Genomic DNA, 9,402 nt, shown 5'->3' on the forward strand with positions numbered 1-9,402 from the left:
CAAACCTAGTTTACCCAAGTCTACGACTTAAAAAATCATCGTATATACATTGAGGCTGCCAATCACCCTCTTGTGGTCGTGAAGGTCTCGAGCCCGACTTAACTGACGTTAGTCTATTCACGACGCAGCGACATGAAATTGCCGAGGTGTAACATTTAGATATTAAGGAGCATACAGAGTAGCACCAGCTGATGTTGAGGCATTAGTTCTGGTTGGATCTGGGGAAAAGCCTACGTTAATATTAGCAGTAGATATAGTAGAGATACTACTAGTAGGGATTACATCAGAGTTGAGGTTACTAAGATTACCAAGTCTAGCTAGCTTATTACAAACCAAAAGTGGGATAAACCTAATACTAAAACGACCATTTTTGTCCTCCTGCAAGGTGCTGTTTATCCAAGGAAGGGCTTCCAACAAAAAGTGCATTTGATCAAAGGTGGCTCTCTTTGAACCTTCAGTTGCTAGAACATGAGCCACCCTATTCCCTTGTCTAAAGTTATGGCGGATTGGAGGATTCCCCAGATTCCTCATGAAGAACCTGCATTGAGAAACAATATTAGAAAATAGAGGAGGGGGATGTTGTAGTAAAGTAATTTACCTCTGTAGCATCTGTTTCAATTTCAGATATATTAAAGTGATGGAGACATGCCAAACGGAGACCCTCAAGGAGGCCTTGAATCTCCATATGGGTAGAGTTGAGACTATTAGTGCGTTGGTAGTATCCCGCGACCCAGTTAGCGTTATTATCCCGGAAAACACCACCAATACCACCCTGAGTAGTGTCGGCCGGGAAAGCACCATCAAAGTTGAGTTTGATACCATCTTGGTTTGGGGGGAACCATTTGATAGTTATAGGGAATTGCTTAGTAGGGGTAAGACAACTGGTGGAGTACATATATTCAAGTGTCCTAGAGATGACATAAGGAATAGGGACAGCACGAGAGCTATTATTATAAATGTTATGGTTGCGGTTGAGCCAGAGATGCCAAATAGCGAAGGGGAAAAAAATCCCATTGAAGAAGATGGTGTTGAAGGGTTTGGGGAGTGGAGTAGAAAAGAAAAAACCATTGAGGGTTTGGCTGCGGAGGAGTGATATGGAGAGCATTCCAAAAAGATTGGGCAATGGGGCAATATTGAAATATGTGATACATGGTTTCTTCCTCCGGGTGACAAATAGGACAAATATTACTATCAGTGATAGTGAGACGATTGAGATAGGAGTTAGTAGGAAGGGCGATCGTGATAGCAGAGCCACGGGAAAAATTTAATTTTGTTAAGGGTATGGAGTTGCCATATCCAGTGGCAGTTAGGTAACGAGGTAGGGGCAGGACTTATTAATTTATAAGTGGAGGAAGTGGTAAACAAACCATTGGAGGTGAGAGCCCATATAGGGAAGTCGAGAGGGAATCAGGAAAGAGGGTGATAGAGGGGGTTTTTTCTTGAATGGCGGGGAGGTCAAAGGAGCAATTAGCAAGATTCCAATCATTATTCACCCTAAGATCACTAACCTTTTTGTTATTATCCTCTAAAGTCAGAGGGCCACAGATGAGGTCCCTGAGGCTGTGATTAGGAGGAATCCATTGAAAATCCCAGAGATTGATTTTGCTACCATTAGAAATATTCCAAAGCAAACCTTGCTTACAAATATTCCAACCTTTGAGAACATTCTTCCAAATAAAGGAGCAAGACGAGGTTGAAGAACGATGACTATATTTTCTAATCAGACACTGGGCCCAAAGGTGAGTTGGATGAGCAAATAAGCGCCAAGCAAGGCCAGTTAAAGTAGCAAGATTTTTGGTAGAGGCCTTAGTAATACCTAACCCACCCTGATCCTTGGGTTTAGTGATTTGGTTCCAGCCGAGGTAATGCATTTTCTTTTTGATATTGGTACTACCCCAAACAAAGTCTCGCTGAATCTTGTCAATAAGTTTAAGAGTTTTTTGAGGAAGCTGTAAATATTGCATGGAGTAGTTAGGAATAGTGTTTAGGGTAGCACGAACTAAAACCAGTCTCCCTGAAGGGTTCAAGAAATTTGTTTTCCAGGTGGCTAACTTTTGACGCATATTATCAATAATATATTGAAAATCAGTGTGTCGAGGAGTTTTTGTTAGGATGGGAAAACCTAAGTATTTTCCAAAGGAACTAGCTTGATGGATACCTAATATGGAAGTAGTAAAAAGGATAAAGTCATTTTTACAAGTTTGAGAGAAAATAATCTTGGATTTCCTTTTGTTAGTACTTTGGCCAGATGAGGAACAAAATTTAGTAAGGCAGTGATTGATGGTAGTGACACAGTGGGGCTGCGCAAGAGACATAAGCGTAAGATCGTCAGCATAAAATAAATGGGATAGGGGAGGTGCAGTAGCGCAATTTTAATGGGTTTCCACAGACCAATATCTACATGATGAGAAATATAGTTTAAGAAAAGTTCCATGCAAAGGATAAAAATATAGGGAGACATGGGATCCCCCTGACGAATTCCTCTAGAGGGGCTGAAAAATTGAGTTTTGGAACCATTTACCAAAATAGAGATGGAGCTAGTCGTCATACAGCTCATAATAACTTGGGAAATTTTGGGAGGGAATTTAAAAAAATACAACATATACCGAATGAAGGACCACTCTAATTTGTCAAAGGCTTTTTCTAAATCAATCTTAAGGACAAAACTACCTTCAGAATTTTTTGAGTGTTTAAGGTGGTTAATAACTTCTTGAATTATAACAGCATTATCAGAAGGACGACGGCCTTTTAAGAAACTCCTTTGAAAGGGGCCAATTAATTTGTCTAAAAAAGGTTTGATGCGATTCGTAACAATCTTGGTAATAATTTTGTAAATAGTATTACACAGTCCGATTGGCCGAAAATTCTTTAAATGATTTGCATTAGGAATTTTTGGTATAAGACACAAATATGTGTTCAGCTTAACTTTTAATTTTTTTTAACAAAAAAACCAATTAAAAAAGAAAGAAAAACAACGAGAAGAAAAGGAAGAACGAGTCACGTGATTAGCACATGGTAAGCACCGTTCCGTTTATTCAAAAATTCCAATCAGATTCTTACCGAGACATCTTCTTTCAAGATTCCAAGTACGATGCCAATAAATAGTGCACATTACATATCAATAGAAATAAAGAATGAATATTTTCACCTCTGAAACTTCTCGATCTGCTTGAATGGTCAGATTACAATGTATCTACTCAACATTAATTTGCCTACTAATCTTGATGATTTCATCCCCTTTTTCTTCTTACCTGTTAAATTTCTGATTTTAGCGATAAAAATTATTCTTTCTATTTGTTTTCATCTTTTTTATGTGATGTTTTTGGATTTTTCTGAGTTTTTAATTTACAGATGCACATATACAAACACGTGTAGATCTGTATATATCTTCCATATGTTCGAGTTTTGATTCGATGCAAATAATATTTATTCGTGTATAACAATTCTTGTGGAAGCAGGCTCAAGTTGTTCCACAAGCATTCTATGGATGAGAAGGAGACATTGTGGGTGCAATGATTTATCACACCCGGAAGACTAGGAATTGAAAGATTTATGAGAACAGAAGTGTACATACCAATTTTGTTATAACACAAATACAGAGAGAAACTAAACTTATATTAGAAATGTTACAACCAGTGAACAGAGCTCATAAGATCCAATGCTTGATACATATACTTTAGTATTTAGTTTTGATTTCATAGCTGCAGTAGGCATACAAGATGTAACTAGTGGTGTATTTGTTTGTTTTGGGTTTCTGTGAGCTTAGAGGCAGCAACACCCTTTCTGGAAGGTGGTTGTTGTCCTAAGTACTCATTAGGTTGTAATTGCTTTTGGTTGGTATGGTAATATATTAATAGTTCATTAAAAAAAAAAACACAACAACAACAAGAAGAAGAAAAGGAAGAACGAGTCACGTGACTAGCACATGGAAAGCACCATTTCGTTTATTCAAATTCCAATCGTATTCTTACCGAGACAATCTTCTTTTAAGATTCCAAGTATGATGCCAATAATTGTGAACGTTACATGTCAATAGAAATAAAGAATTAATATTCTCCTCTGAAACTTCTTGATTTGTTTGAATGGTCTGATAACATGGTATCTACTTAACATTCCTTTGCATCCTAATCCTGAATATGTCATCCCCTTTTCCCTTCTTACCTGTTAAATTTCTCATTTTAGCGATAAAAGTTATTCTTTTTATTTTATTTTTTCATATATTTTTTTTGCGTGTGTGAATATTTTTGGGTTTATTTGAGTTCTTAATATCTTTGGCGTTACATTCTCCATTTTGATAAAATTATTTTTTTCACTTTCATGCTTTCTTGAATTTGCTAGTACTTTTTATGGGAACACTTTGTATGTGCAAATTGATGGCATTATTCTTGAAGATTTTGCATCAATCAGACATAGGCAAGTTTAATTAGAAGAAGCCACATTAATCGTGTGTTTAACAAGAATAATGTAAATTTATGTAAAGTATTTGATGGAACATAACTTCAATTAAGATATCTTGGCAAGCTCATTTATGTGTTCTGCTTAATATTTACTTCCTGCGTCCATATTTACTTGTCGATGTTAATAAAATGATAATTTTACCATATCACCTCTAATTATTACAAGTCGTCTAAATGTTGGTAAATCTTGTGCAATTACACTTGGTATATTGTTGTTATTAGTAAATGTTGGAAAATGAACTCGAAAATGCATTTAGTGTTTAATAATAAGGAACAAAATAGGTATAATATGGTAAACAAATTTTTAAACCAGACAAGCAAAAATCAATATCTATTTTTGATATAATGAACAAGTAAAAGTAGACGGAGAAAATAACTTTTCCCCCAAAAAGACCAACTTAAAAAAAAAAAAAAAAAACATGAAGAAAATGAAGAACACGTGATTAACATGTGGTAAACACCTTCCGCTTTTTCCCAAATTCTAATAAGATTCTTATGCATTAAAAAGAAAAAAAGAAAAATTCTTACAATCTTCCTTGAAGATTCTAAATATGTTTCAATAAATAGTGGAAGTTATATATCAACAAAATCAAAGAAAAACTTAGGGATCTGCTTGGATGGTCTGATCACATGGCGTCTACTCAACAAACAAGCATTCCTTTGCCTCCTTCTAATCTACAAATTACCGATTTTGTGATAAAAAACTCTTCTTTTTCTTTGTTTTTTCTCTCCTTCTAATCTACAAATTTCCGATTTTTGTGATAAAAGCTCTTCTTTTTCTTTGTTTTTTCATATATTTTGTTGTGAATTTTTGAGGGTTTCTTTGGGTTTTAGTATCTTGGGTGTTATCTTCTCCATTTTGATGAAATTAGATTTTCATTTTCATGTCTTCTTGGGGTTTCTAGTACTTGTTTTGGAGGCACCTTGTATGTGCAATTTTTCTGGCCATGGCATTAGTCTTATGGTTTTGCATCAATCAAACATGGGAAAGTCCAAATTTTCTATGTTTTTCTCATTTCTGACTTTCTGGTTTTTCCATTTACGACATGTTTTTGCCCTTTAGGTCCAATGGTACATTGTTTAACCATTGGACTTAGCATTTTTGATATCTTGGGTGTTACCTTCTCCATTTTGATGAAACTAGGTCTTAATTTTCACAAATTTTCATACTTTCTTGAGGCTTCTAGTACTCTTTTTGGGGACGTACTTGTATGGACAAATTTTCTGGTGGCAAGTTTAATTATAAGAAGCGCATAAATGTATGTTTAGTAAACACACTTCAAATATAGATAAAGTATTTGATGAAAAATAACTTCAATTAAGATGTCTCAGTGAAAAATTATTGGCAAGCCCATTTATGTGTTCAGCCTAACATTTAATTTTTTTAACAAAAATACCCACTAAAAAGGAAAGAAAAACAACAACAAGAAAAGAAAGAACGAGTCACGTGATTAGCGCATGGTAAGCACCGTTTCATTTATTCAAATTCCAATCAGATTCTTACCGAGACGTCTTCTTTCAAGATTCCAAGTACGATGCCAATAAATAGTGCACATTACATATCAATAGAAATAAAGAATGAATATTTTCCTTTGAAATTTCTCGATCTGCTTGAATGGTCCGATTACATGGTATCTACTCAGCATTACTTTTCCTAATAATCTTGATGATTTCATCCCTTCTTACCTTTTAAGTTTCTAATTTTAGCGATAAAAAATATTATTTCTATTTGTTTTCATCTTTTTTTTTATGTGATTTTTTTGGGATTTTTTTGAGTTTTTAATTTACAAGTGCACTTATACAAACACGTGTAAATCTGTATATATCTTCGATATGTTCGAGTTTTGATTCGATGCAAATAATATTTATCCGTGCATACCAATTCTTGTAGAAGCAGGCTCAAGTTGTTCCACAAGCATTATATGGATGAAAAGGAGACATTGGGGGTGCAATGATTTACTACACTTGGAAGGGTAGGAATTGGAAGATTTTCGAGAACAAAAGTGTACATACCAATTTTGTTATAGCACAGATACAGAGGGAAACTAAACTTAAATTAGAAATGTTACAAACAAAGGAAGAGAGCTCATAAGATCCAATATTTTATACATAGACTTAGTATTTAGTTTTAATTTCATAGTTGTTGTAGGCATACAAGATGTAGCTAGTGGTGTATTTGTTTGTTTTGGATTTCTGTGAGGCTTAGAGGCAGTAGCACCCTTCCTGGACGGTGGTTGTTGTCCTAAGTACTCATTAGGTTGTAAATGTTTTTGGTTGGTATGGTAATATATTCATAGTTTATTACAAACAAACAAAAATATGGAGAAAAGGAAGAACGAGTCACGTGATTAGCACATGGTAAGCACCATTCCGTTTATTCAAATTCCAATCAGATTCTTACCGAGACGATCTTCTTTTAAGATTTCAAATACGATGTCAATTATAAATAATAAACATTACATGTCAATAGAAATAAAGAATGAATATTTCCCTCTTAAACTTCTTGATATGTTTGAATGGTCCGATAACATGGTATCTACTCAGCATTCCTTTGCATCCTAATCCTGATTATCTCATCCCTTCTTACCTGTTATATTTCTGATTTTAGCGATAAAAATTATTCTTTCTATTTGTTTTCATCTTCTTCTTTTTTTATGTGTGTGAATTATTTTGGGTTTATTTGAGTTTTTAATATCTTTGGCGTTACATTCTCCATTTTGATAAAGTTATTTTTTCACTATCATGCTTTCTTGAATTTTCTAGTACTTTTTATGGGAACACTTTATATATGCAAATTGATGGCATTAGTCTTGAAGATTTTGCATCAATCAGACAGAAGCAAGTTTAATTAGAAGAAGCTACTTGCAAGTTTAATTAGAAGAAGCCACAATAATCGTGTGTTGAACAAGTATAATGTAAATTTAGGTAAAGTATTTGATGGAACATAACTTCAATTAAGATATCTTGGCTAGCCCATTTATGTGTTCTGCTTAATATTTACTTCTTGCGTCCATATTTACTTGTCGATGTTTGACTTTATTGACACCATTAAGAAAAAATAAATAAAATGTAGTTTCACCACATCACCCCTAATTATTACAAGTCGTCTAAATGTTGGTAAATTTTGTGCGATTACACTAGGGATATTGTTGTAATTATTGTAAACGTTGAAAAATGAATTGAAAATGAATTTAGTATTTAATAATAAGGAACAAAATAGGTATAATATGGTAAATAAATTTTTAATTTTTTAAACTAGACACGTTGTAACGATCCGTTTGGTCGTTATAGTGCTTCCGACCCATTTACCCTCGTTGATCCTTCCCCGAGCCCTATTAGTACGATTTTGATCCGCGGGGATGGGTGGCACGGTTCCTGAGGTAATCGGGCGAGTTTTATGATGACTTATGAGAAATAGAACCTTAAAGTGAAAGATGTTTGGCCGATAGTTGACTTTTGGGTAAACGGACCTTTTTTGGTATTCCGTCGATTCTGAGGGGTCCAAATGGTCAATTATGACTTTTTGGGATGTTCAGTTCGATTCCCAAGGCACTCGAGAGCATTTTGGGTTATTAGTTTGAGAGTTGGTCTTTGGCCATTGAGTGTTGACCAGGTGAAATAGACATTCGTTGGGAATTTCGAGACCACGAGTGAGTTCGTAGCACGTTTTTATCTATGGTTGCATGTCTGGTTTGTATCTGGAAGGCCTTGGGTGATTGTCGGGTTTTGGGAATGAGTTAGTGAAAAGCCAGGAATTTTTTGGTCTACCGTGTCCGCGTGCACGCACACATCGTGATGGCCGACCGGCCTCGGCGAGGCCTGGTCCGCTATGGCGAGTTGTGAGGAATCGTGTTGAGTCGCCATAGCAAACGGAGATCCGCTATAGCGAACTCACGGTAGCATGTGTTGGGAACGCGCACGGTTCGCGCGGACAGTGACGAGTGACCCGCAGAAACGTCGTGGACAGAGATTGCTATTTAATGGTAAGTTAAAACCCTTCATTTCCTATCCCTACATTTATTGTTCCTAAGTATCTTTGAGGCGATTTGAGGAGGTTTCAACAAGATTTCATTCATTTACCTTCCATAAGCATGAATCCGTGATAGAAAATCTATAGAACTTAAAAGGAAGATGGGGTTTGATGTTTACTTCATTATTTGAGTTGTAGTCTTTCAAAATGAGATTTGTTGATGGATTTGACTTATCTAAGCATAGAATATCATGAATTAGGAACCAATAGGCTTGAATCTTCCTTTATAGTTGAAGAATTATAAGATTGAAAGTTAGGGTTTATACCCAAATTGGGGGGTTTTGACTTGATGATGAAATTGACCTATTCTCTGGTTAATGTAGAAATTGGGGAGTAGAATTGAACTTCTAAAACGTTGAGTTACCTATTCCATCTTTGAAATACCCGTTTTATCCTTGTCGGCCCGTTTCCCCTCTTTTACTTAGTTGATTTTGATTTGAACGAATGTATAGCAATATGGGTATCGTAGTTTCTTGTTTCTATGTTAGAATTGTTTACATGGAGTACTTGAGGCTCCGAAAAGGCAAGGCAAAGGTTTGATTGTTCGGCTCCCGGCTCGAACTATGTAGGTTACGGCTTACGTTTTTGGTTAGACTCCAGTTAGCGAAGCATATGTAGAAGTTAGTTATTGATGAAGAAAGCATGTTAAGCTTTCGGGTATGGAGTTGGGATGAATATACGATTAGGTTGGTATGATTTCTGACTTATGTGGGCTTGTTGCCTTATTGTTGTGATTGGGCTTGTCGCCTTATTTGCTAGTTGAGACTTGCTTATGCTTTCATCTCTCTTTATTATGTCGCTTATCATCGGAAGGAGGAAGAATTATGAGATTACGCTTGAATTTGATTTGTGTTTATGATAAATCACGGATGAGATTCTTATTATGATTATAGTTGATTATGCTATCATGTATGT

This window comes from Lycium ferocissimum, chromosome 9, assembly GCF_029784015.1.
Source record: "Lycium ferocissimum isolate CSIRO_LF1 chromosome 9, AGI_CSIRO_Lferr_CH_V1, whole genome shotgun sequence".
Taxonomy (NCBI): domain Eukaryota; kingdom Viridiplantae; phylum Streptophyta; class Magnoliopsida; order Solanales; family Solanaceae; genus Lycium; species Lycium ferocissimum.